Source organism: Dermacentor albipictus, chromosome 3 (genome assembly GCF_038994185.2).
Source record: "Dermacentor albipictus isolate Rhodes 1998 colony chromosome 3, USDA_Dalb.pri_finalv2, whole genome shotgun sequence".
NCBI lineage: Eukaryota > Metazoa > Arthropoda > Arachnida > Ixodida > Ixodidae > Dermacentor > Dermacentor albipictus.
This window is the reverse complement of record NC_091823.1, coordinates 73,438,316-73,460,858: the sequence shown is the minus strand read 5'-3', so window position 1 is coordinate 73,460,858 and position 22,543 is coordinate 73,438,316. Positions and strand designations below refer to the sequence as shown.

The following is a 22,543-nucleotide window of genomic DNA, read 5'->3' as shown; positions in this document are numbered from 1 at the left end:
GTTGTAGGTACGGTTTGAACTACTCGGCTTTATTGGTTGTTTATCGGGAACGTGTTAATGCTATATTTCGAGCGGAGCCCGTGCCCTCTTCGAAAGAGTACAGCGCTGGCGCAGTCCGGCTCAACGAAACCTCTCAAGGATTTCACGTCGTCAGCTGTGAAGTGCTCATCCACGCTTTGCTGCGTTCGTCTCTAATCTGCGGGGTATTCGGCGTGTGCTATGGCTGTATTCACGGACCTTACAAAGGCAGAAAATAAAGCATGTGAAGGTGTTGCTATATCGAGTCTGCAACCCGTTAACAATTAAAGGCTAAGTCCACATTACTCGAGTATTTCAGGAGATCCGGCCGGCAGCCAACATTCATTCTTCTTCTCTTGCTGTCGCTGCCACCATAGGGTTTCCTACAAAAATCATTACAGGCAACCGTGGCGCTGCGAACGTTCATCGACTATGGGAACCATGGTTAGTACATTGATTTGTCTAATCTTAGTGGTTGTGGCTACAGACGTTATTGTGGTTTGGTTTGCTACGCTTTATCTATCTGAATTTCAAATCCCTCACAGGTTTCCAACCCAGCAATGTCTCTGCGAGCATGCGTGATCATTGTAAATTGTTGCATTGATAACGCAATATAAGCGCACCCTGATGATAAAGAGATACCCCCCCCCCCCTCCCGCGACTCACAACACCCTACTCCTCCTCTAGTTCTTTAGCATACATAATGAACTATAGTAACGAGACTCCTTAAATATAAAATGCATAGTGAGTTTCGCAACGTTAAATAAAAGACGTGCGAGATTTAGGAAATTATTTCCCGGATTAACGTTTATGATTGCATACATTTCCCCGTGTTCTGTTACGTGTTTTCACGTGTTAGGTCACGTGTTTCTGTTTCTCTTCTATAATTTGACTGTGTTGTATACTGTACCATACGAGCACAATCTCACGCTCGTTTCACCCCACAAATAACATCGCGCTCGATCGTCGAACTTTCAGAAATCAGTATTTCATACAATATAGAAAGATGACAGGTAAGCGTGCCTTAATACCGTCATGAACGAGTCTGCTAAGAACACATTGAGTTAGAAAGAACGTGCAGACTGCCTAAATGTAAACAATGCGAAAAGCTAAACAAAAGCGCGTATTCTCGCGCCAGTTTTGTATGCGGGGGAAACAAAAATGTATGCTTGGAATCGCGACCGACGGTCCCGAGGGCTGCCCTCCCGCCCACAAGGTTATAAGCAAGCAACAAACACCACGCGTACTCCGTAATTCGCTCGTTAGCTCGTGGTTCATGCGGCCATCGCTCACACCCTCGCCGATCGCCGCGTCGGAAAATAACGGGCACCGTCGTCGCCGCTGACTTAATTCGACTATTAGCAGCGCTGCTCGCATTGAAATCATCGGCGTCGGAATGCGCGGCAACCCTCTCTCTCTCCAGGAGCCGCCGCGTTACGCAACGAGAACGCTGACCTGCTCCTGTAGTTTTTGTTTCTCTACAAGTCCAGTCTCCTCCCGTTATACACCGATCGCTTGCGCAGCCTCGCCGCTACGAGAGGCGCCTCGACGAGGTCACACAACGCGACGCGGCAGACACAAAGCGCCATCGCGTCGCCGCCGCTGTTACACACCGTCGCGCCGCGGGGATTTCGGTGCACGGGGTTCGGTCCTTGGCAGCGGTTGCAGGCTCGCGTGGCGAAGGCGGCGCGCGGTTATCGCCTTCGCGTGGCCGCTTCAATCAAGGCGGCGCGGCGCGAACCGGCGCAGACCGGCGCCGACCTTCAGACAGGCACGCGAGCAGCTGCATGCTTTGCTGGCATTGCCTACACGCAGCTCGCTTGGCCTGCGTCCGCGACGAGTTCGCGCCCGCTTAGTGCAAACACACACCCGGAACACGTGGAGCCCCGTCGGCGCCACAACAGACGTCGTATTCCGTGTTTTTCTCGTATCTAGCCAGCCACCTGGTCACTTAGCGTTGAGCCCTGGGCGAGGACAAATAGCGTTTTCTTTCTTGGCGAACAGGACGATGTTGCTTGCTACAGAGATCACAAAAGCGGATGAGGTACCACTGGAGCATTGATTAATTGATTGATTGATTGATTGATTGATTGATTGATTGATTGATTGATTGATTGATTGATTGATTGATTGATTGATTGATTGATTGATTGATCGATCGATCGATCGATCGATCGATCGAGTGAGTGAGTGAGTGAGTGAGTGAGTGAGTGAGTGAGTGAGTGAGAGTGAAGTTTAACGTCTTAACACGACAACCAAGAGAGAGAGAGAGAGAAAAAGAAGGCAAGGATAGGAAAGGTAGGGCGATCAACCAGACGAGCGTCCGGTTTGCTACGCCCGAAGCTATATACGAGACATGCTGTAGTGGAGGGCTCTAGAGTGGCCACCTGGTGTTGCCTCACGTAGGCCTAAGGCTTCGTAGAGGAGCGCTTTTAGATTCCACCGCCATCAGTGCGCGCCCACCGCAGCCGAGGGAGTCGAACCCGCAACGCCTCGCGCTCAGCAACCATGAGCCGCTGCGGCAGGTGAACTCTGAATTTCTCTAATGCAAGCGTCCGCCGTGTTCTCGACGGCAGGCCGTCTCTATCCGGGTTGATGTCATGGCGAAGTATTGGCGCCGTCGGCAAACGTGCTTGCCTAACAAAAAGGACTGATTGTTAACGGATACCGGTATAGAGCAGGAGCAGCAGCTCAGTCGGCTTGTCAGGTTAAAGCCCCTGCATCCACGCGCCACCGCCTGGTCGGCGGAAACGTGTATGGAGGGGCTTTATGTCAGGTGAGCGCAGTACTGACTGACTATAAAGCAGCGTGGTGATGTCAAAATGCAGTCGGCCATATATGTTTGATTCACACGTTCGACATGACTTCAGACTGTTTAGTTAAGCATGCAATGCTTTTAGCTCCCGTTGTCGACGACCCCCATGAGACTCTGAGCCAAAAGCCAGAGCTGTTATCCGGGCACTCAAGACAGGAATGGGGCGAGAACAAATCGAGAACACCAGGGCATCGTTTTGAGAGCAAAATGAGATCATCCGGGCAACCAGTCAAAACTTGGTGCCATCTCTGGCTCCCAACTCCTTGCGCAGGACCGCATTACATTCGCTAGTTACTGCCCAAATAAGTTTGAAAAATTTTTACTACTTTCTAAATAAAAAAAATGGCTGTGGCTTAGGTAAGGTTAAGCCCAGGATGCGAAGCATACTAGCCTTTATTTTAGTTGTTGAACCACTGTTTAGCTTGGTGAACTGCTGTTGCTTGGCTATATTTGGTTCGGCTAGACGAAGAAACAACTCATGCGTTACTCTGCTTCGCCTTGGACGCCCCGCATTGGACGCGGTGAGCGTCGAGCAACGCAGCGTTCGGCGCGGCAACGAAATGTGCGCCTGAGCAAGCGACGCACGCCTGAGCCTTAGAAACAGCTCGTTTCTAAGGCAACACCGCATTCACTAGAGGCGCTTTTGTACCGCTTTGAAGCATCGTACTCGTGGCTCAGTCGCATTCCACCTCCGGCTTTCAAGCGAAGCGGACGCGGGATGGCTTGCTCCCATGGAGCGGTTTCGGCGGCCCAGGCGGGCCGCGGTAACAGGTTTTTTGCTTCTACTGCCGAAGATTATCAGGTTATTCTGCCCAATCTGCCATCCGGACGCATCGTCGCGAACACCGTTTTCATGCACGGCGACCCAAGAGCTCGGCCCTACCGTGTCGAAGACTACCGGGACACTTTGGCCAATCTAGGTGCGCTCCCCGACGTTTTGGCGTTGGGGGCGTATCAGATGAACCACGTGTGGGCTGTAACAATGACGAGTGCTGACGCCGCTCAGAAATTGCTCACCGCTGTCAACGTGAAGGTAAAAGATCGCCCATGTTTGCTCATCGATCCAAACAACCGAGAGGTACGCTTAAAGCTACACTGGTTGCTGCACGGCGTGACCGACGAAGACATTCGTGTGGCCCTGACACCCTACGGGAAAGTGCTGGAGGTGACGCGGGAGAAGTGGCGTGTGCAAGGCGTCACTGAAAAGGGCTCGACGACTCGCTCAGTTGGACTGCAATTGCATGGCGACGTCAAAGTCGACGACATTCCCCACCAGCTCAAGATAGCCGGAGAGCTGACTCTCGTCGTTGTTCCAGGCCGCGCTCCGCTCTGTCTGCGCTGCAAGAGCACCGGGCACATACGTCGGGACTGCAAAGTACCTCGCTGCAGTCGTTGTCGCCGTTTCGGCCATGAGGACGCGGATTGCCCAAAGACGTACGCCAGCGTGACCGGACCAGTCCAGGCAAACGATGCATTGGACCACCTTATGGATGAGGCAGACTCCGAAGAAACAGCAGGAGTGTGCCAAAACCCGACTACTCAAGAGGGTACCCCGAACACTCCACAGGACGTCCTCCTTGAAGCTCCAGGGAAGCCCGACGCCGGGCTTCTGCATGAAGCCGTGGAGGACCGGAGTAGGAAAGCTGCTCCAAGTAGTACCGGCCACACTTTTTCCAGCGGAGCTGTAGAGTCTACTCCCGAGGCAGTGCCGATGACAGGCATCGATAGCGACAGTGCCAGTGCGACCGCAAAGCGGCCCCACGAAGCAGGCGAAAAGGAGAAGGGGCCCAGCGCCCTCGCAACGGATGAGCCGCCTGCGAAAACGACTCCCGTGCGGCGTCTTTCCCATCGGCTTCGGCCGAACACTTCGACGGAGCGCAAGACGGCGGAAACGCCGCCTTTGCCTCCCTGAGGTCTGCACCGTGTCAAGGCACCCAGGAAAAAAGCGCAGTAGTGAGGTGAGCGTCATGCCCCCGGGTTCTCACCGCCTCGCAATGATGTCTATGGATAGGTCATTTCGTGTGGCCACTTTGAACGTACGTGGGCTTGCCTCAAGGAGGAAGCAAAGTCAACTCTATAGACTAGTTACCGAACATGACCTGGACATTCTAGCAGTACAGGAGACAAAAGTTGAGGGCGACGACGAAACCGGGGGCATGGTGCGTCAATTCTTAGCTCGATACTGTGTTATAGTGAGCCATGCTGTGGGAACTTCTTCCGGGTGCGCTTTGTTCATCCGACATAGCCTTGGAGCAAAAGTAGAAGCTGTGACGTCATGCCCGTCAGGTCGGCTTATTGTCTGCGATTTTTTATTATCGTCATTGGAATGGCGTGTTATTTGTTTGTACGCGCCGACTGTCGCTGAGGAAAGACGCAGATTTTTCGATCAGCTAAAACAGTATACCCTGTGTAATAGGCTCCTCATTATTGCCGGTGATTTTAACTGTGTTCTTTCAGCCCGTGATAAAACTAGCGCCCGACCGTACAAGGATGCAAGCACCATTGCCCTAAGCGATATGATAAGGGACGATGGTTTGGAAGACGTGGCTGAGTGTCTCGGTGGTGGGAGGACTACGCAGTACACCCACTTTCAGGCAGCCAGCCACGCCCGTCTTGACAGAGTGTATGTGAGCCTTGATTTGATACCCCTTTGTAAGGAGTACCACGTGAGCGCACTTTCATTCAGTGATCACTGTTTGGTCAGCTTTTTAGTAGCAAGCACGAAAGAAAAGAAAAAGGGCTTTGAGTGGCAACTATGGAAATTTAATTCGAAATTACTAAGCGACGAAATGTTTACAGCGGATGTAACGAAGCAAGTTGAAGAAATGAATGCTGATGATAACACGACATCTGGTGAAAAATGGGAGAACTTCAAGCAGGTGGTTAAAATCAAGGCTTTAGAGCGTGCGAGCGCTATATGCAGAGAAAAGGGAGCAGAAGAAAAACAGATGCGCAGGAATTTAGAAAAATTGATCAGTGAGGAATGTAGGATGCCCGGCATGTTCATGGACGATATTCGCGCACTGAAACATAAAATAGAACAGTTCGATATCGAGAGATACCGCGGTGCTGTGGTGCGGGCAAGGGCTGAAAGGCTGATAATGGGAGAAGTACCGTCGAAAAGAGCGTTAGGCTCAGAAAAGTGGCATGCGCGCCGCAATCAGATAGCGGAAATCGAATATTGCGGAAAAGTTAGCGACGCAGCAGAAGATATCGAGCGTGCTTTTTTCGAGCACTATAGTGGTTTATTCACTTACTGCGCAGTCGACATTGATCGTTTTAAAAAGGACTTTTTGTCGTTGATGCCAAGGCTAGATGAAAGTACGAAAGAAACATTGGAGGAACCAATTTCGGAAGAGGAAGTGAAAAGTGCTATTGAAAGTATGCATCCAGGAAAGTCCCCTGGCCCTGATGGTCTAACCTCAGCCTTTTATAAATATTTCAAAGGTGCGATCTCACCAGCCTTAGCGGATGTTTATAATGAAGCATTCCAGCTCAAAGTACTACCCCCGTCCTTCTCATCTTCCCACACTATTCTTATACCCAAGTCAGAAGATCCCGTTGCATTGCGAAGGGTAACTTCTTACCGCCCAATTTGTCTCACTAACGGAGACTATAAGATAATGATGAAAATCTTAGCAAAGAGGTTGCAGACTGTCATTGCGAAGCTTGTGGGGCCGCATCAAACGTGTGGCATTAAAGGTCGAACTATCTTCTCAAACATACACGTAGCACGCAGTATCCTCGAATGTTGCGATGCCATGGGTGCACATGTGGCAATGCTCCAAATTGATCTCGAGAAAGCGTTTGACCGGGTGCCTCATGACATACTTTTGTGCATTCTAGATTATGTGAATTTGGGTAGAATCATTAGAGAGGGGGTTGCCATGGCGTACCGGGACTGCTCGACGCGGCTCATTGTCAACAAGATGTTGGGAGCGCGAATCCAAGTTAAGCGGTCTGTGCGTCAGGGCTGCCCTCTCTCGCCGCTGTTGTTTTGCTTGTATATAGAGTCGTTTTGTTTGAGTGTCATGGAGAATGACTGTGTCCGCGGGTTTAAACTGCACGAGGTTGAAGTCCGCCTGTTGGCTTATGCAGACGATATTGCTGTGTTCTGCACTGATTTGGACAGTATAACACAGGCTGTCAAATGTGTTAAAAGTTTTTGTGCTGTGAGCGGCAGCGCGGTAAACTGGGGTAAGTGCCTGGGATTCTGGCACGGGGATTGGCGGGCGACCCCAGACACTTTTGCCAACATGAGTTTCGTTACGACTCCGGTGAAATACTTGGGTGTTCCCCTTCAGTGCTACAAAGACAGTGAGTCGTACTGGAGGAGTGAAGTGGATAAGCTCCGGGACACAGTAAACAAATGGAATGGCTGGAATTGGTCTATGTTTTCCAGAGCCACAATTTGCAACATATTTTTAGTGAGCAAACTTTGGTACATCCTCCAAGTCTTGCATTGCTCAAGGGTAAACATCCAAAAAATTCACCGGGTGTTCGCAGTGTTTGTGTGGGCATCGTCTTGGGAGAGATCAAGTCGTACCAATTTGTTTCTTCGAGTTCGAAATGGAGGACTTGGATTGTCACATTTGTTTTTGAGACAGGTTGTCAATCGTTTTTTTTTCTTCAGGGACGCAAAAAACCCGTTTTTATACACTGTCTGCCAACTTCGCCTGGGCAGGCTCTTGCCCGAAATGGTTGTCTCAACGGGCAGTTTGCCAGGGGGTGTTTATGGTTTTCTACGTGAAGTTGTGGTTTCATGCAGGTTTTTGTCAGCGCGTTTTTCTCTTCAATATTTGAGTGACGTTAACCGGAAAAAACTGTACAGGGACCTGTGTGATGTTGTTCTTCCCGTGCCTTTATATCGGTCACTCTACAGAGCTAGCCATGGGCACAATGTTCTGAAGCGCGTTAAGGCGATGCTAGTACCGTCAGGCGCTAAGACGTTCTTTTTCCAATTGCACTCCGGAACGCTGACTGTCAAACCATGGCTGGCTGAAAGAGGTTTCTTTGTTCCTTGGGGCACTCATTGTACAATTTGCAGGCAGGAGGAGACAATTGAACATGTTTTTCTGCATTGTTGGGATGCCGTTTTCCTCTGGGATGTGCTCCAGCGCACAATCAAAAAGGATTTCCCCCTAGATGCGTATGGGATTCGCTACTTGCCAATAGAAAGTGATGATGGTACCCCATTCGATGTGATCATGCTTTTGGCCCTGCATAGCATTTGGAAATGTAGAATTGCGGTAAGGCATGCCGATCTCGATGCAAGAGCGGCTCGCCAGTATTTCAAAGAAAGCATACGGAACTTTGTAGAGGAACAAAAGTTGCTGGAGTGCATCCCAGAGTGGTTGCCACGAGTGGAATTATTATTGGCGATAAGGGAATTTTAGCACAAGCGCAGCCGCACAAGTTCTGCGGTTGTTTTCAACATATTGTGAGTGTGCCTTTTGATTATTTGTGAATGTGTAATTTTTATCCGGGCCAACGACCGGCAATAAAGAAAAAAAAAAAAAAAAAAAAAAACTCGTGGCTCAGTGGTAGCGTCTCCGTCTCACACTCCGGAGACCCTGGTTCGATTCCCAGCCAGCCCATCTTGAAAGAGTTGAGCCAAAGCCACTGCTCCTCTGTCGTGACGTCACGGTGTCACGTGGTATTCAAGGCGACACCGCCGCGCCTGAGGAGCTGGGTTGAGCCCTCGTAATATGCTTCGCATAAAAAAATGTTTTTCGACCAGAACTTTAACATATATGTTTTACTTCGAATCGAAGTACTCCTCTTCAACCCAATTTTGGTCAACACGGGTATGAAAAGGTGCGCCGCTAGAATCGAGGCAAAAACGGTAGTCGCAGCAGACTGGCTTGAACTCCGCCGTAAAAGGAGAGCGGAGGAAAGAACAGCGAAGGAAGGCGGAGGGTGGCTTTGTGTTTTGGCTGCACCTCAAGACGCACGCGCAAGCATTCCGAGAAACGAAATGACGCTCATCGCTTGTCGCTCCTTCTTCACCCTTCCTATTGTCACGACTTAACCCGTTAACCCGTACAATGTCTTTCCACTGCTTCGCGCTGATAGCGGCCAGGCAGGCAGCGTGGAGGCAGCACGTGGCTGCGGAAAGTGAGAGAGAGAAAGAGAAGTCATAAGGGAAAGACAGTGAGGTTAACCAGGCTGATCGCGGCAGACTACCCTGCACTCTGAAAAGGAGGAATTTGATTGAAAGATGACAAGGAAGAGATGATTTCACACTTTGGACTGGTGCACATACGATCGAAGGCTCATCGCTGAGTCAATCACAGGGGGTCATATAGGCTGGCGCACTTCAAGAAACGCAGCATGACTTTTGTGGTTTTGTACATACCAGACGCACGAGGCCATGGCACGGTCCCAAGACGTTTTCATCTGTGAAATACTTGTCATCTAAGTACCCTAAATCTTTCCGAAAGGCAATCTTCGTATGTTAGGGAGTCACACAGGTGACGTCTGATCGTTTCTTCTACACCACATGTGCTGCATGCAATTGGCCCTGTCCGCCATTACAATTAGGACTGAGTAGGCATTCGTGTAACGAAATTCCTGATCGCAGGCGGCACACTAACGGACGTTTCTTCCCATCAAGTAAAATCGGATAAAAGTTGTAATCTCATATGTGGGTCTACGGCATATAGGCGCCAGTTGGTGAACTCTGGTGTATTCCACTTTCTTAAAGTAATAATATGATCAAGACCGCTGAGCTGCCGTCCTGCATCTGTTCTCGACAGTGGTATCGAGGTGCCTTCACATTCTCCATGTGCCTCACGGGCTGCCTTGTCGGTACTTTCATTTCCAGTAATGTTGGAGTGTCCAGGTAGCCACTTAAACACTATGTCGCGGCCTTTGTCCACTGCTTGATGGTAGTGCAATCGTATCTAGGCCACCGTATGTTCGCGTGGGCCGCGGCGGGCAGCTATAGTTACGTACAGCTTAGGTAACCTTCCCGCCGAAAGGCCGTGACGTTAAAGCAATTGTGGTTGCTCAAGCATGCAAGTCGTGTGCTATATATACTGCGACGGCAGGTAAAAGCTCGAAACTAAGTTTCCTGTGTCCATCTGTCAGCCCGTTCTTTCTGCCACACAAGAATGCTTTCTGTGACGTTGTCGATGACAGCGGCCGTAATCGCCAACAAGTTATCGTCATTTATGTTGTCGTTGTCCGCCCACCTCGTCATCACCGGCTTCAGCCTCGCCATATGGGGCGAAAAAAAGAAACGCACGGACTCAGTATTGCTGAGTCAATGGCAGCGCTGAACAGCTTCATTGCAATGTATCCCTTCACATGACCTAGCAACCCCAGTTTACGAATATTTACATAACTAAGGCTTAAGATGGGTCCTTACATTAACGCGAATGTGCACTGTTGTCACATTATGACCCTGCGAGCAGGCAAATTCATCCAAAGCTTTATTTTCGTTTCCGAGGCTTGAAGCGAAATGTTAAAAATAGACGCAGTGTTACAAGCAGCCGCGATGCTACAAGGAACCATGGTGTTACAAGGAACCTTGATGTTACCTCGCAAGTCTCCCACTAGAAAGGCCCCACATGACATGCAGTGCAACTGTCTTCGCGGACCGTGCCTCTCTTAGGTCAGGTTACGCACCTGTGGCAAGACCATCGATTCCTCCACAGTGTGTGAGCCGAACTCAAGTAAACCTCAGGATTCCAGGACTTCAGAAAAGGCCGGACTTACCGCCATCTGCACTTAAGCCAGTTTACTCCTCTTGTACGAGAAATATACAGCGACTGCACACACGACTATACTGATGGCTCAACTACATCAACCAGTTCCGCTGGCGCTGTAGTTATACCAACAATGGGAATAAGCCAACCTTTCACGACTTCTCATATAATTAGAGCTGCAGAGCTCGCGGCTCTCCGCGGTGCGCTTTATGTGACAAATACAGAGTCCTGGAAAATGGGCAGTCTTCTGCCATTCAAGGCCGGCCTTACAATGTGTATAGTCATTTCTCCGACATGGAACTCACGATCAGTTGACATGCGGAAATCATGGAACTTATCCATCGCTCGAGAGAAAAAGGTCATATCTCTTTTCAGTGGTTACCAGACCATTGTAGTATAAGTGGAAATGTTGACGCAGGTAAGGCAGTTCAGACGTCAAACAAAGAAGACCACTGCGTCCCCATTCCTCTCTCAAGGACCGACGCTGCGAGACAGCTTCGCATTCTAGCACGCACACTCTCGTTAGCTGAGTGGAATACCGCACGTGCAAGGCGCACCATACGGCACAGACTAAACCCTTCGCTGCAACTGAGACCTCCGGCCGGACTGCGCCGACGCGAAGCGTCTCTTCTGGGTCAGTCGTGGTTGGGAGTTGCCTTCACGAAAGCTTCTGCACTAGTTGGAATGGCCGACAGTGCTGCATGTGACGTCTACGGCTGCGAGGAGAACATTGACAACTTATTGTGCCGCTGTGCTCAATTTGAAGCACAGAGGGACTCTGTGTGGATCCCTCGGAAGGAAGTGAATGCACTTTTCTGTTTTCTGAGAACGTCTGGTTTGTACGAGGGCCATTGAACCTGCAGTACTGTCCGTTCACGTCTCTATACTCTCTATCTCCCTTCTTTCTCTTCCTCTTCTCGCTTCACCCAGCGTAAGGTATACAGCCGGACTCTTGACTGGTTAACGTCCCTGCCTTCCTTATCTCTCTCTCAGTCTCCCTCTCGTGATGTTACAAGAAACCGACATGTTACAATAAGCTGTGTTGTTACAAGAAGCCCTGATGTTACAGGGATATCAAAATACTTTAGACATCATAACTGCTTAGCGCAGTAGGAAAAAAAGAAAAAAATATTTGCCCGCTTAGTGATACTGCAGTGCTCGCGCTGCAGACAACCAGAGTCCCAGCATACTGGATTATATAGCACGACATTTCGAGCCGCAAGATAGTAATAGGGAGCGCAGTTCAATTCTGCGTTATCAAACGATAAATATAGACAAAATACTAGTAGCTGTAGTTGAAAAGAAACATGTATAATGATTGCATTCTAAGGGACATAAAGGGCAGAAACTTGGAGGTTAACGAACAAGTTCGAGAGCAGCTTAAGAACCGCGCAAGGGGCGATAGAACGAAAAATGTTAGGCGTAACATTGAGAGACCCGAAGAGAGCGGTGTCGACCAGAGCGCAAGCAGGGATAGCCGATATTCTAGTAGGCATTAAGGGGAAAGAAATGTAGCGGGGCAGACCATGTAATTCATAGGGCAGAAAACCGGCGGACCATTAGGTTTACAGAATGGGTGCTGAGGGAATGAAAGCGCAGGCGAGGACTGCAAGGAACTATAGGTGATGTGATGAACAGGAAACCTGCGGGCATATAAGATCTATAAGGTCAACTGGTGCAAGACGGGGGTAATTGGAGATTGTTAGGAGGGACCTTCCTCCGGCAGTGGACATACAAAGGCTAGTAATGAATATGATGACCTGTACTATATACAGTCATCTCATGATGGCTCCCAAGCACAAAGACCTGCTAATACAACATTGCATGATAATAAATGGTTTCGCTACTTCAACCCATTGGGTGCTGCTTTACGAACGTCGGCAAAACGTGTGGGAGACAGCTAAATATATACACTTGCGCTATAAAAAAAATACCCGCCAACGTTACTCGGAGTCAAACGGTAATGTGTTCTTCAGAGGGGGACACGCTATAGCCACTGCGCACAGTAATTTTTGCAAGGTGTTGCACCCTGCACTTATATTCTGATACTGGTGGCGTCTCTGCATACATTCTGGAGGCGACAAGGGACGCAATGCTGCAATGGACAAGGATGACGCTTGGTTGTTTGCTCCTGACATCATGACACTCATCACTGTCTGTGCGCATCACAAAGGAGTTGTTCTTGAGAAGGTGGCGGTGTCAGCTGTGCCTTATAGACTGCTGCTGTCGCAGAAAATGAGCACAGAGCTAAATGAATCGTTGAAACCCCCTTCTGTTATTTTTTTAGACTAAATGTGTGCTTGTTTGGTTAAACAAAAAAAAGAAACTTTGGTTTTTAGCCGAGGAAAGTTTGTTTCTTTGTTGAGCGCCAACTTCAGTATGATATGAACTGCGAAGTGTTTTCACACATTTCAGCTGTGGCTCAGAAAATGTATCTCAAGACACGCTAGCTTTTTTTTTTGTTCCTTTATAACGCAATTTGTTTCTTGCTGTCGATAACATATTACCTATTCCTGGGCATACGCTGTTTGAATCTCATGATGTCTGTATGTAAAGATAGAGTAATATGTAGGAAAGCGAATGAGAGAGAAATTACATCTGACCGAACTATAACTGTCTAGCGCTGGCTGCTGACATTTTAATGGTGGTTAACAGTTGGAACTAGTAGAAGGGGAGTAAAAAGACGTGCAAGCAATTAGTTCGAGTATACTCTTCCAAATGCATGGAGTTCGCAAGACGGATCCACTTGGAACGAATTCTCAGGATTACACCAGTTTCGAGATATTAATTCCTGAAGTCTGCGGAGAAATGCATTGACTTTCCAGTTACTTTTGTGTTTCAATGCATAAAAAGACGTTTTGTAAAGAAAGTAAGTGGAACGACAGCGCACTTTTACCGTAAGTTTCACAGTGCATATCTCGTAAATGGTGTGATCCATACAATTCTCTTCACGTGGATATGCCTTGCAATCTCACTCGCAAGAATTTGTTAATTGCAATATCTGCCATAAGGTTATTAGTTAAAAACAGAATTAGTAATTTTTGTTAATTAGCTGATTATGCATTTCAATTGTTTGTTCACGTAATGTCGGCCTCTTTGAGTAGACCAGCCCATGGAGCAGAATTGTGTTATCTGCCGCAGGCAATTAAAAAAAATGAGTGTTCGATGAAACACCAACCCTGTGTGCGTATATATATATATATATATATATATATATATATATATATATATATATGTATGTATGTATGTATATATACTGTCGTTTATTCTTCCAGTTGCAGTTGTACAAGAGCACTTCCTTTAAATATGTCAGGGCGTCCTCACAGCGGTCGTTATAAGATGCTTGGGCGCCAGCTCCTCCGAGTCGCTCTGGCTCCGGCTGCTCTACCAGCTTCCCCCAGCCCCTCTTCCCCACAAGCCCTTTCTTCAACGTTGGGCTAAAATGAAAGCCACAACCACCAGGTACTGCGCCCTGGTAAAGTGATACCTCGAGTCAGCCAACCATGTTGTCGGAGCAGGAGGAGTCAGGGAGAGGGTATAGAATGTGGCGTAGTATAGGGTGATGGCCAGTACCAGGGAAAAAGGTGGCTATTGAGGCGGATGTTCATCGGAAAGTGCGCGAAAATGATAGAGTCGCGTGCAAGAACGTAAGGCGTGTGCTTTGGGCCTAGCGTAACAGAGTGCGCCGTGGTGGCGAGGTATAGGAATGAAGGTGGTGGAGAGAAATTTGCACTTCGGCCGAGCCGATCAGTTTCAGAACACAGAGCACGCTCGTACCCGTCTCACGGCAACTTCGAAACCGTTTCACATGTGGCAGCCCTCCTTGATGCGTTTCTCCGGAAGTCGTCTGCGACTACCACCTCTGTCCGTCGTTCTGAACGTTCCTAATCTCAATTAAGCAGAAATTAATTGAGGATTGCGCAGTTGGAAAGAAGGGACGAATAGGATGTGGAGAGAAGCAAATAATGAAGTCTGATGGCGAGTAGTGATATTGAGGAGCAGTGGTGACGTCACGGTGAAGGAACGCAGCATGGCGCAGCTGGTGAATGCCCGTCATGTCACATGTACACGTAGGCAGGAGCGCATGAGGCCGCCGAGACTACTTTGTGTGGTCGCAATGAAAAAAAAAAAGTCTGGCGCGTCGACGTTGGCAGTTGCGTTGGTGCTTGATTATCCAATAAATAGATGGCAAAAAATAAGTTTCGCTTCAGAAAATGAGCGTATTTCGATGAGCTAGGTAAAGTGGCTGCTCCATTTCAACTGATGACATCCTTCTTCAGTCGTTCAGCAATTTAGATTTGCGGAATAAAAATGCTAAATATGCTTAGAACATTTACCCGCGCCTATAAGAACGAATGGTGTCGATACTGCCTTTCTTGAACCACCCTTCGTTGAATTCGCGTCTTACATGCGGGCCTAAACGTGTTTTCCGGCCCGCTCTACCTTTCCTATTGATTAAATTAGCAAGCATGGCGTCACACACGCACAGGCAAGCATGAACAGATCTCACTCGATGACCGCGGACAGTAGCTGTCTGATGCTGGCGTGATGAAGAGCGGCAGCAGCGGTGAGTAAACGCTTCGTGCTGCCTCCATAACTTCAACGCGTCTCCGAAAGTTGATATTACGTTAACTCCAACACTAGGCCCGCGGCAATACTGAGCGCTCGAAGCCACCAGCCATCTCGACTCGCCATCGCGTTGCACCCGCCGCATATTACCCCCAATATAGGGCACACAGTCCCGCGCCATGCGCAGCAACGACCGTGTTAAAAGAGGAGACGCGCTCTCACCAGACACCCCCCCCCCCTTTTGCGCGCAGAACACTGGGCGAGCGGAAGACGGCGCACACCAAGACGCGATCTTTCCTGGCTCATCCTCGTACGCTTTCCCTCGCATCACAGCGTACGGCACCGCGGGGCGCAATGTGATCTTATCGCAATGGGACTTTATACGGAACCTCACGGCGACGGCGGAAATTCGCCTCGAGTGTTCATAAATATATATCGCAATAAAACAATGACGCCCTCTTCCGGCCAAGCTCTCCACTCTTTCCCAACTCGATACCATATGACAACTACGCGCAATAGCTCATTTCGCTTCAACAGCTTTTTTCGAAGAACAGACCATTTTCAGGCGGAATTAGAAAAATATTGTGTATTGACTACTTAAAAATGTGGCCTACAGTGTCCTTTTTCTCCATCCTTTTTCTCTTTCTACACACATCTCTCTTTTCCATTACAGGATAGCAAATCGTACGTATCTGGTTCACTCTGTACTTCGTTATTTGTTTCTTTCAGTCTCCCGAAACCTAGCTGAAATCTGGCCTCTAAACCTGACCTTGGCCAACGCCACATACTTTGAGCATATCATAGGGATTTTTTTCGATTTGTACGAATCGATATCGCGGAAAGATACTGATAGCAGTTGCCAGATGCTGTATGAGCGTATCGTTTCGACTGCTGGTCGGACAGTCCTTGTCAGACGAGTAGTACTTTGAGCCGCATAAGCTAAGAAAACGAAGTCGGCATGATCTCGTGAAGTCAATCAGTGAACAATATAATAGCAATAGTAACCGCGACTGAGTGATCGTCGAGAATCACTAAATATCAACGAGTTTAGAGAGAACGCGGTTGCTGTTTGCGCGGATCCTATCACTCAAATGGCAATTCCAAAGCTCGGAGTATGCTAATTGCACTTTACTGTTCCTTATCAGCAACATGCAGATCAGGAAAACTGCTGTCTGGAAGACGACCAGCCAAATGGGAGCGAGTTTGACCAAAGAAAAACCGCGACGAGAAAGCTCCGTCCCGCGGTGAAAGCAAAGCGCGTTTCTCTGCTCTTTCTCTGGCGGCAATTGAAAAATGTCACCGATCCATTTAACCGCGAGGCATAACCGCGCGGCCCATGGGACATTATGCAGAATCGTAGAGGCCCGTTCGAGCTGAACTTGCGCCAGCGAATATTTATCGGCGCATTTCCACGCGCTTGAGTGATGGTCTGCCGGCCGGCACTCCCGGCTGCTCAGTGCGGAGCGCCAGCTTGGTAGTTCGCCTAGACTGACTACGTGTGGAGAGCAGGAAACCCTCTTCCGACTTGAAGGAACTTTTCCAGTCGAGCTCATAATTCATTCTCAGACGTATTTTGTAGCCATTCGTCTCCGAGAGTCGGTGGGGAGCACAGGCCCGGAAGAGGAAGCATACGTTCCCTCTTCCAATATTCCCTATTTCCTCCGGTCTTCCCTAGAGGGCGCCATATGGATGAACGAGCGCCATCTATGCTGGTGTCTCTCAAATGAGCACCGCCTTCAGTGCTAGCCGGTTCTGTGCGATCGAAGATGTGAGCCCCTCCCCGGCGATTTATCCTTTTGTCCCGTCCTTTTGAAGGAAGGCCGCCGCCGGTGATCCAGACCGCCCCCTTTCCACCCGGAAGCTCAATCAACCGAGTCGTGGTCGCACTTCGTCGGTTGTTTGAAGGTCTCTACCTTCACTTTCGACATACACGCGCTGAGACCGAAGAGCGAGCCTTTCACAACGTCACTGAACGCACTGCACCGATCTAAAAAAGAAAACTTGTTAGAACACTTCCTCAAACTCTTTTAGCAGAGTGTTCTACCGTGTAATATGGCTTGCGTGGCGCGGTCGCCATGGAAGCAGCCTTTTTCAATTTATTCCACGAGTGTACGGCGGACAAGCGCCGCAGCTGCACCTGACTCACAGCATGACGAATACATCAAACATTCCGACATCCATAACTTGTAGGACAACGACGGAATTGAGACGCCTATACACTGTGACTGTGTCAACCGTTTCTTTACCTATATAGAAGTTTCGGTTGTAGAAATACGTGATGGAAACGAAGAAGCTCAACCTTGCCATGCCGTTTATACCCGCCCAGGACAAGCATAACACCCTTAGTGGTTTTACTACAAATAAGGTTTTGTTGCTGTTGTTTTTATCCGTTCGATCCTTAACATACGCGGAAGTAGCTTCCATGACGTAACTAAAGGAGTGACGGGTTTGGTGTTTCAGTAAAATTTCGATGCGGTTAAGGACACGTCTGACGCAAGGCACGCTGGTGGAGCTTTTTGACAGCGCTAGGCGTTCAGACGCTCTTTCAGTCTGGCAAAGAAGTTTCGCGTAAGTTCACCCCCGAGCGCATTACAAAGAGAGGCAACAACCAGTTGTGACATCGTTTTACTTATCATTGTCGAGGACTCGTGACAAGCATAGGACTTGTTTCAGTTTTATGGCGTGAGAGCGAGACACCGTTTTCGTAGCGTCTCACATCTCGCGAGCTTCTGATAAGTGCGACTAACATATTTGTCAGAATATTCATACGCTGAATTGTGTGTATTCGGTGCTCCTGCTTAAACGGGCGTGAGGAACGATTTTCTCCGGTGTCTGCACCACAATTTATTTTACCACAAATATTTTTTTATAAAAGTGGAACGTGCGCCCAGAATAGGACAGCGTGCCATCATAAACTTGTCCAAATATCTGTTCTAACCGTGCAAGTTTTTTATGCATTAGACGCGCTTCCTTTCGAGCTTGGTATTCTTTGAATCACAGTGGTAGGTGCAACAAGTATGAGACAGCCATAGTCACTGCCGCCGCGCAGCATCGTCTGTCTGTGAAAACAGGGCCATTTGAGCCTCTCTGTTAGCAAGTATAGCGACCAGGCCGCCCGAGTCCATCCACCCGGGTGTCCACTGAACTCCAGTAGCGCTGTCGAGACACGCCAGTGTACAGTCGGGGACAAAAGTGTGCGGACCGCCTCCGCAGAGAAAACGCTTAATTTCTCTATGGCCTACATATGCACGAAACTTTTAAGTGAGAAGGGTCAGCTAAATTTCTTCGCTCGATAATCGTGGTGAGTCCCACAATTCCAAGTTGAGCACCCTGAATTCAATGAAATTCAGCGTTTTAGTTACGAGTGCGGTCTACAAATTTTTATCCCCGACCGTACACTGGCACTGCTGAAGCTCGGCGGAACCAGTGAAACGGTTGTCTACACATATATGGCTTGGATTCTCCCCTGCAGATCCATCTTCCGCTTGAGATAGCGCGGGCTGGAGCAACACTTTTGAACCGACTGTGGCTGAGCCACATAGCATTCACGAGTGCCCTTTCATACCACACTGAAATAGCCGAGAGCCCAGCATGTGACAACTGCGGCCTCGAGGAAGCAATAAAGCATCTCCTTTGTGGCTGCCCTCGCTAAAGCTTGCTTATAAGACAGCTTTTGAAAACGCTAAACGAGAGGGGACAATCGCCCCTTGTCGGAAATAAATAACCTTATAGCTGGAGTAGGGGTCTGTGCCGCTGTCGGCACTGGGGCGTTTAAACGCGTCGCTCCCCTTTTGAAGGACAAGCGGATTAGGCGACACCATTATAGATGTCACGTGCTTCATCGCGTTTCTGTGCACTGTATAGTATTTCTTGAATGTCGTTCTTCCTTGTGATATCTTTAAATCCCTTTATCCACATACGTCAGTCAAAGGTAGTTTGCAAGCATTTACAGTGGATAACGCCCTTTACCTTCCCGTCATTTTTCACCTCTTCCCCCACACGTCCGCTCTGTACATACATTACTTAAAACAAAACAGTTGTATGTACGTGTCTGTGCGTGTATATGCTATAGCTGTGTTTTTATTATTGCTGTGTACTCTCACTCAGCAGCTGGAACAACATGCCAGGCCATCCTTCGGCTAACGTATCTCCAGCTTCTGATTAGAGACAGCATTCATTCTCTCTCTCTCTCTATCTCTCTCTCTCTTAAGGTTCCTTAGTATAGCCAATGACTTCATTGGCACTACCGCAATATTTTGAGAACAGAGCTTGCCGTATACAACACGAGTCTGGTGCACTGTACACGCGAAAAGTGCATATAACAGCCGAAGCGGCTCAACCAAAATGGGCCGACACAAACACGCGTCACCGTAACGTATAAACGCGACAGGCAAAGCCAGCTGGTAGACTGTCGTACAGATTTCGTACAACATGCGGTAACAAAGTTGGCGGTACACAAGGCGAGAGTAGCGACAGGAGGCATAAAGACGTTGGAATAGCAGCCACTCCGGTGACCGTATACAGTATACCTGACAGCGAATCAAATAGGCCGATTATTTCACTCACCTCCGGGTCGGGCCCGTTACCGCGGAAAGAGACAGCGCCGTTGGGTTCTCATTCAGCTGAAGACCGGAGTGCGGGCAGCATGCCGTCCGCTCGGGGCTTGCCGCCTTCGCTTCGCGCGGACTGAAGGGGGCGGGTTGGCAATTTGACGTTCAGCCTTTACTTCCTGGGGTCCCTGCCCCTGCTGCGCTGTGCCATCCGTCGGGCCACTGGTCTGTCTCTCTTCCTCTCGATATTTTCTTTCTCTTCTCTCGTCTCGGCCGGAGAGCCCCAGTGTGCCCTAAAAATAAATCTTCTCCGGGCTGCCGGCTCCTCCGCGCTGCACCATCCGACGGCTGGGTACTTGTCGGGGATTCAGAGTACCTAGGATGAGAGGATATTCGACGTCTTCTAGGGAACGCGCCGGGTCCGGCGCCGGGAGCCTCGCTCGCTTTTTTCCCGAAACTTGGCGCGCGAAGAGCATCGGAAGAAGGCTTGCGTGGTGGTTTCCGCCTCGTTTGGTTTCTCTGCATGAACAGGTTGACCGCCTGTGCACGCTTCTTTATCATTTTATCTCCCGAAGATTGCATCTCGGCGACCTATACCATCGTTTTGCGGAGCAAGCGTGCAATGACAGATCGGACGCCTCAGAATACCATAGCAGTCAGATGCTCTATACGTCAGGACAGCCCGGAGAACAACTAGTGCTTCCAGCGCTATTTACGCTCAGTTTCGGCACCGGAGCGTGAAAAAAAAAATAGAAAAAAAGGAGGCGAATTTTTGGAGGTTTATGCCTTAACAAATTGAGTTTTTTTCCTTTTTTTTAACCACGTAAATTGCTCTTGCCTACTGCGGCGATCTCTTCCTCCGATACTACTACCATTGCAGTGCTGGCGTTAACAAGCAAGTAAGTAACAAATTGAATTAAGATGCAAGGGGAACTAAACTAGCTCCATGACAGAGCTAGTGGTTGCACCACTTTGAAAGGACGTTTATCTTGGTATGATCGCGAAATGCTTGCCAGCGGCGAGCCTCGCATCTGGGCGCGCGCGACCGTTTGTGACGGCGCTAAGCAGATTAACAATGAAGTGAAAAAATTGCCTGAATGAACTATGGCGCTAGCATCCTCGAGAACTGCAATCATGGCACTTCATCTAGCGTGGTATTAATGATGGGCAGCGCACGGGTTTGCGTAAACGTTGTCCTTCTTGCTCCAGGCTTATGTGCGACTTTGAAAGTTGATTATTTTCAACAATATATTGCGTTACAAGCGCAGTAAGTCGCAACGATTATGCATGTGGCGTATAGGGACTAATTCCGTTGCCGTGTTACTACGAACAAAAACACTACAATGCTACAACCAATCACAACCACTATTGTTATTAAAGACCTCCGTTGAGGTGTTACATAAGGGGTAAATCACTACAATACAAGAGTATCATTTGAACACACAGTAAGCTAAGCAGCCCCTGCAGCACTGGGGTCTGCGACTCACCTTACAATGCACGTGGTTGACGGTGTTGCGTGTTGCTTTCATATTTATTTTATTAATTTTTTTTTCATATACTGAGCCTGACCGTGGGTCAGTTAGAGGTAATTTGCATGCACCGCAGTTATGCGGTGCATGCAACTCCGGCGTCTAGCTACGCTGGAGCTGTTCCTCGGCCGTGGCCGTCGAGCAGAGGGCGCAGGTCCTGCCCCGAACCAGGGCGCCCTCTGCAACCGCTTCACTGCGCAGCATCCACGTGATCCGCTCGTCACGGCCGTCCTCTCCGTCTCAGTGGTGCGCATGAAGGCACCGAAGGCGTTGCAGTGGGCCGACCAGCACCGTCACGTGCATGTCGATGACGTCACGACGCAGAGCCACATCCGCGGTCAGGCAGAGGTGCTCCACCTCCTTGAGGCTTCACATGTTAGTCTGGAATGAAAGATTGCACAGCACGTACAGTCTGTTTGTATACTTTGGAAGTAAAACTCGATCTTAAAAAAAAGAAACGTTTAAACAAACATCGAATGATGAGGACCGTACGCAGGCACTGTGCAAGAAAAAAAATACAAGATCATCAACTAGCCCGCCAGTACCTGTTAAGTAAGTTCATTTCGACACCTTCCTTGTGGGAATGACCAGCAGCCCCACATACGAAACGATGCTGCTGTGATGAGATGCTCACACACATTACGTGTGTCCACCGGCGCTATAGGGCCCAGAGGCAGGTGATGTGCATAGTGTTGGAGCATTTGGACGCTCGTCCGCTATGAGAACAAGAAGTTCTAGGCCATTGCTCCCAAAGAAACTCCGCGAAGGAGGCTTTATTCGCGCTCCTCACGCCTCTGCGGGCTAAGGGCCTTTGTGATATGGTTTAAAGAGATTGGCGATCGATCTTTAAGGACGCAGTTTTATATGGCGCAACGCAAACCTTATCCTCGGAAGTGTTGATAACTGCAGTGGTATCGTAGAGTATCGTAATCATCGCTGATTTTTTTTTTTACTCACATCAATTGAAGATTTAGCTGCGCATTGTAAGTTAGGCTTATAATAAAAAAAGTGTATTGCATTTCATTATTAAAGCGAGGCCCAGGGGCGCTATAACGTAAAACTATTCCAAACTTTCCTATTCCAATTCTGCTGTCAGCCTTCCACGATTGGTCAAAAACTTTTTTCGACCACGCCCACTTCACCTGTCTGTCACACGACGTCACGAAAACCGCACAAACTCACCGCGTCAAAGTGACGTGTACGCGATAAAGATGCATTATTATGCCGAACAGAACTGAATTTTCTTTGGAATAGCCGCAGGCTGCCCCGTTCCGAAAGGAATGAAAGATGGCTGCCGCGCATCGCTGAGACGCTGGCTACTTGCACCTGCCGGAGAGCATGGGTGTATTT

The 22,543-nt window shown here is 49.0% G+C and overlaps 1 protein-coding gene across 1 annotated transcript in view; it reads right to left on the bottom strand.

Annotated features, from left to right (window-relative positions):
- LOC135900639 (kelch-like protein 8) overlaps positions 1-19,965 on the bottom strand; it is a 51,089-nt gene extending 31,124 nt beyond the window's left edge. Inside the window, exon 1 of the mRNA XM_065430137.2 lies at positions 19,681-19,965. The gene's annotated coding sequence lies outside the window, so the exon portion shown is untranslated. The remainder of the gene's footprint in view (positions 1-19,680) is intronic.
- Between the last annotated feature and the right edge of the window lie 2,578 nt (positions 19,966-22,543).